General features: G+C 47.1%; 1 long non-coding RNA gene across 1 annotated transcript; it reads left to right on the forward strand.

Moving 5' to 3' along the window:
• The first annotated feature begins 200 nt into the window (after positions 1-200).
• LOC142921724 (uncharacterized) lies at positions 201-5,643 on the forward strand. Its single transcript, XR_012939630.1, has 3 exons — positions 201-275; positions 5,261-5,330; positions 5,558-5,643. It is a non-coding gene; the product is annotated as an uncharacterized LOC142921724 (long non-coding RNA).
• The last annotated feature ends 244 nt before the right edge of the window (positions 5,644-5,887 follow it).

Here is a 5,887-nt window from a genome sequence, read left to right on the forward strand (position 1 = left end):
AGTAGCAGCGAGCATGGGAATCGATGTCCAGGTTGGAACTTTACAACGCGGGGCCTAGCCACGCGGGGCCTTGCCTCCTGCCTTCGCCTGATTGCGTTTATTTAAATTATCTTGCTTAAGTTTAATTTGTCTTCACCCGGCTCGCCACTTTGTAACTTTGTTTTATTGTAAATATTCACGCAGTTTTTATTTTTTTCACCAGGCCAAGCCCACTTGAGCTGCTATACCGCTCTTGTTATCAGAAGCGACCTGCCCACAACAACAATAACAACAAGGTGGGACTTGATAATTGGTTTTTTACCCTTTTATCTGGCAACAAAACTGACACCTTTTTTATAAGGAGTCATGTTTACATTGACCACAATACCTGCGGTCGGAAAGCAAACACAAAACAACAACTCTGATAATGTATTGGAACTGTCCTTGAAATTGATTGGTCCACACCCGAGACAGCTTTCTTTAGAGCCTCGTCTCACGTTGGTGTTGGACCAGAAGACAATGCACCACAGTGCCACATACATTATCAGAGTTGTTGTTTTGTGTTTGCGTTCCGACCGCAGGTATTGTGGTCAATGTAAACATGACTCCTTGTAAAAAAGGTGTCAGTTTTGTTGCCAGATAAAAGGGTAAAAAAACAATCATTTTGTTACTGGCAAATGAGGTTTCCAATGGTGTAAGGTGGGGCTTGTCAACAGCGTGGTGGTGTTCACTCTAGACGCGTTGGCAGTGTTCACTCTAGACACGTGGCGGTGTTCACTCTAGACGCGTAGTGGTGTTCACTCTAGATGTGTGGTGGTGTTCACTCTAGACACGTGGCGGTGTTCACTCTAGACACGTGGCGGTGTTCACTCTAGACGCTTGGTGGTGTTCACTCTAGACGCGTGGCGGTGTTAATTCTCTACATGTAGAGGGGAGACCGGGGGATCGGGAAGGAAATCCACACAACCACGGGGAGAGAGAGAGAAACGCAGCCTCGGCTGTGTTGATTGATCCTCAATTAACTACTTGGTGGAGTGAGGAAGCATTAATACTGAGCAGGTGAAGGTGGCCAGGCGTGGGTCTGGACACACCACCACCTGTGAACCATGCCAGTGTGTGACAGTGGTGGAGCCAGTGGGGGGTGGGGTGGCACGTGCCCCCCCAACGATCCGATTGAAATCCCTCATTTTGATAGGATCATTGGGGTTTATTAGTAACGAGCTTCACTACCCAGCTTCGCCCGGGACTTGGATTCTTGTCTTTGGTTAACTTCGCATTCCCTTCTATTTCACTGAAAAACCCTGGAAAAAAATGATGCTTGCAAGAAAGAAAAAAGCCAAAACAAATAAATTTTAGATTTAAAGCTTTCGTGACTGCTAGGATCCATACTCTTTGGTTCTATTGGGTAAAGTCACGTAGGTGAAAATAAAATAACAAAAAATCACGACGTTTCGGCCACAACACAAGCGGCCTTCATCAGGTGAAGGGACGAGACTGTCTGGAGGACAGCGCTGGAGTGGGAGAAGCCACGCTTAGATCACGACCTTTAAGCTGTGTGAGAAGAAAAACACAAAGCGCCTTGACAAAGGAATTAGCATATAATTTAGCATTGAAATGGCTCATTGAAATAGCTAAGTTAAAGTATACACATCCGCAGAGGTACCCCTTGACAAAGGACTTAGCATAGAATCTAGCATTGAAATAGCTGAGTGATTAGCTTGTAACTGGTCACAGAAATAGCTATGTTAAAGTCAGAGCATATACATTCACCGAGGCACCTAGTACTCATCAAACAGGAGAATTTAGCGAAACACAACCACGCTCAGACAGCGGACCTTTAGACTGTGTGCGAGCAAACAAGGTGTTCTGACAAAGAAATTAGCATAAAAATTAGCATTTGATTGGCGGATTTTAGGAAAGAGGTGGTGTACGTGCCGTTTGGCGCGGGGGGGGGAGAAGGGGGGGAGGGGGAGTTTACCTATTGATGGTGTGAAAAGGGAATTTATAAGAGCTGTGAAAGTTTGGGGTACCACTACTTGAAAAATATACTGTACCATTGAAATGAGTTTAATGTTTAGTTCGATTTAGAACACCTTTCCAATGGTTGCTTAATTTGAAACCATCCTCTCGGTTGAAATTGTGTCTGTGTTTGTAGATCTGAATTGCTTCATGAACAAATCTCTGATAAAAGCCCGTGGGTTTGCAAAGAACCTTGGTATCGGAGAAAATTATATCGTGATCCCCCACAGCGTTGTAAAAGTGATCATCCACGGCAGAAGAATTCGTTTTGCCGTGTTTCAAATCTGATTTGTGCTCGCGAATTCGGTCAGAGACATGTCGCTTTGTCTCACCGATATAGCAATCACCGCAGGTACATCTCAATTTGTAAACCCCGGGGTACTGTACATCAGGAATGACATCCTTCACGGATGGGATCAGATCATGAATTTTGTGTACTGTATTGAACCGGACCTGGATCTTGTGTTTGTTTAGAATTTTGGAAATCTTTTTAGTAACGCCTGCTATATATGGAAGTGTGATGGTTTTGACCGGAGTATCAAGTGTTGTTTCTGTATGGAGGGAAAGACAGCTTGGCGGATGGTACGGTCAGAGTAACCATTCCTTTTGAGGGCCAGGTGTACATGTTTTAATTCACTGGTCAGGTGGTGTTGGTCCGAAATGTAATGAGCCCTATGGTATAAAGTTTTGATGAGAGAATTATTTTGGGCTTGGTGGTGGTGGGAATCAGGTTTCAAGTAGGAATCTGTGTGGGTGGGTTTCCTGTAGACAGAATGCCCCAATGGGCCATCAGGTCTACACTCAAACAGAACATCTAAGAATGGTAGCTTGCCATCTTTCTCCACTTCCATTTTGAATTTGATGGCGGGATGTCTGGAATTGATGTGGTGTAGGAAAAGGTTCAGAGCTGGGAGGCCATGTGGCCAAATGACGAAAGTGTCATCCACATATCTCTTCCACAGGGAAGGTCTGAGGGTGGAAGTCTGGATGGCGTCTGATTCAAATTTCTCCATGGAAATAGTGGCTATCACTGGTGATAAGGGGGATCCCATGGGGGTACCCTCATTTTGTTTGTAGAAGGAGCCATTCCAAGTAAAGTAGGTATTGTTGAGGCAGTGCCTAACCAGTGCAGGTGTGTCGGGGTCTAGTCCATGTAGGACCAAATTTTCAATTAGTTTAATGGTATCAGGTACTGGGACCTTGGTGAACAAAGAGACCACATCGAAGCTGACAAGGATATCGTCAGGGGACAGTACAACGTCTTTGACCATAGAGACCAATTGGGCTGAGTTAAGTACTGCTGAGGCGGTCTTGCCAGTGAAAGGCAGCAAGGTATCTGACAGAAAGCGGGCTAGTCTATAGGTAGGGGAGTTGATCGTGGATTCGATGGGTCGAAGTGGGGTGCCTTCTTTATGAATCTTGGAAAGACCATAGAATCTACGGGGTCTTGCAGCAGAAGGTTTTAGGGAGGGACGTTTAGTTGGGTCGCTTAGGGAGGTCGAACTTGTGATGATCTTGTTGGTTTTTATCGCTAGGCTATTAGTGGGGTAATTTTTTATTTTTGAATAACTTCCATCGTTGAGCAGATTCTGGATTTTGTTGTTGTATGAATCTTTATCCATAATAACAGTAGCGTTGCCTTTATCGGCTGAGAGGATGACTATATCACTTCTGTTTTTTTAAATTTGCGAGTTCAGAGCGTTCATTTTTGCTGATGTTACTAATGGGTTTCTTAGCATTCTTAAGAATAGTGGCTATTTCAGCTCTCGCAACATCTGCTTGGATGTGTCCTACGCCTTTGAGGGCTACATCGACCTGAGAGATGATATCATCTATTGGTATGTGTTTTGGGGTGACAGCAAAATTTAGTCCCCTAGCCAGTACTGTTTTCAGATTGTCCGAAATCGGGGTGCTACTCTGATTAATGACGATTTTGTTAACATCTTGTTTTGTTATATGTGGAACTGGGTTCTTCTTTGATAGGTGGTTGAATTTAGAAATCAGGTTAGCTTTACATTACATTTATTTTATTTATACCTACGTTAAATTTTTATTTATTTTATTTATACCTACATAACATTTATTTTATTTTATACCTACGTTAAATTAAATATTTTAATAAATCAATTACTTTGCCTTTGATATATATATGTAGATTAGTAATAAATAGTTAATTGAACTACTTTCACGTTGACGGATTGGAAATAGGAATAGCACTGGCTCACCACGGGGCTTATCGCGTGGTATCTGGGCAGTTTTTTTGAAACGTTATCCCCACAGTTTGTGAGTACAATTCCTCGCAAGTTGCGTCCACAGAGACAGACAGACAATGACGCTTCTAGGTAAGAGTAAGAAATAAATCTACGTGTCGAGGAGAGACGAGAGAGCCAAGAGGTCACCTCGGGAGACGGGGCGGCGCGTCAACCTTAGTCACGTGACTGAGGGAGTGTGGGCGTGCCGTGCGTACGTGTGTGTACTGTGTGTGTGTGTACCGTGTGTGTGTACTGTGTGTGTGTACTGTGTGTGTGTGTGTACCGTGTGTGTGTGTGTGTGTACTGTGTGTGTGTACTGTGCATGTGTGTACCGTGTGTGTGTGTACCGTGCGTGTGTGTGTGTACCGTGCATGTGTACTGTGTGTGTGTGTGTGCGTGTGTATTGTGCATGTGTATTGTGCGTGTGTGTGCACCGTGTGTATGTACTGTGCGTGTGTGTGTACTGTGCGTGCGTGTTGTGCGTGTGTGTGCACCGTGTGTGTGTACCGTGCGTGTGTGTACTGTGTGTGTGTAACATGTGTCTGTACTGTGCGTGTGTGTGTGTACTGTGTGTGTGTTTACTGTGTGTGTGTACTGTGTGTGTGTACTGTGTGTGTGTGTACTGTGTGTGTGTGTACCGTGTGTGTGTACACTGTGTGTGTGTGTACACTGTGTGTGTGTAACGTGTGTGGCGGTAGTCTAGCGGTTAGTGCGCTGCTCTACGAACCTGACGACCCGAGTTTGATTCCCGCTCACTGCCAACACCCAGTGACGATTATTTGAACCGGTTCTGGGCCTCCCCTAGGTCGACTCAGCCTCAAGTGAGTACCTGGTGCGGTGCGTAAACATCGCTACTGGGGAGACAAAGGCGGTCGGGCGCGGTGCTGGCCACCCACCCCCTCGTGTACCGTTCCGGCCTTCATAGGTGGTGCTGACACTTGCTAACAGCACTTGCCCCAACAGTGTGTTAAGGCTACACGAGGGATCTTTGTCTTTGTATCACCACCCAGGAGTCACGGAGCTTTTGAGGCTCCGAGCCACGTGGGGATCCACAACAGCGTGAGGCGGTGCCACTCACAGGTGAGACTCGGGGATATGTGATTTCTAATCGATAGCCATCCGTCGGTTAACCCATCGCAACTGCTGAGTCTGTCACGCGACTTCCTCCTTCCAGCGAGCCTTTGACGCTTCACGTGGCCTCAAAGTATACCTGGCCTGGCACGGGCGCCACGGCGATGTCACTGCCACTTACTGGCGAACGGCGGTCGTTGATGTCGGTGTTGACGGCGGCCATTGTCGTGGTACAGGTGCGCGTGGTGCATCGCTACCCCCGGCAAGACGCTGCGGGAGGGGCCAGGAGGAAGAGCGCAATCGGAGTACCACGATGGAGAGAGAGGGGAGAGGCGGGGATGGGGCAGGACAGAGAGGACCAGGGGGTGGGGGGGATCGACCAGGGGGAGATAGATGGGGTGAGATGAGAGAGCTCGTGAGGCAGAGGGCACAGAGGGAGATGGCCAGAATTGAGAGGGGCAGAGGAGAGGGTGGAGAGAGGCCATGGAGAGTGGGGGAGAATGTGGAGCGGGGGCGGGCGGGAAGAGAGCGTGAGATGCGGGTGAGGGAGGGGGCAGGAGGAGGTG

Source organism: Petromyzon marinus, unplaced genomic scaffold, assembly GCF_048934315.1.
Source record: "Petromyzon marinus isolate PM22_M1 ecotype Great Lakes invasive population unplaced genomic scaffold, UKy_Petmar_22M1.pri1.0 PM_G_Scaffold_88, whole genome shotgun sequence".
Classification (NCBI taxonomy): domain Eukaryota; kingdom Metazoa; phylum Chordata; class Hyperoartia; order Petromyzontiformes; family Petromyzontidae; genus Petromyzon; species Petromyzon marinus.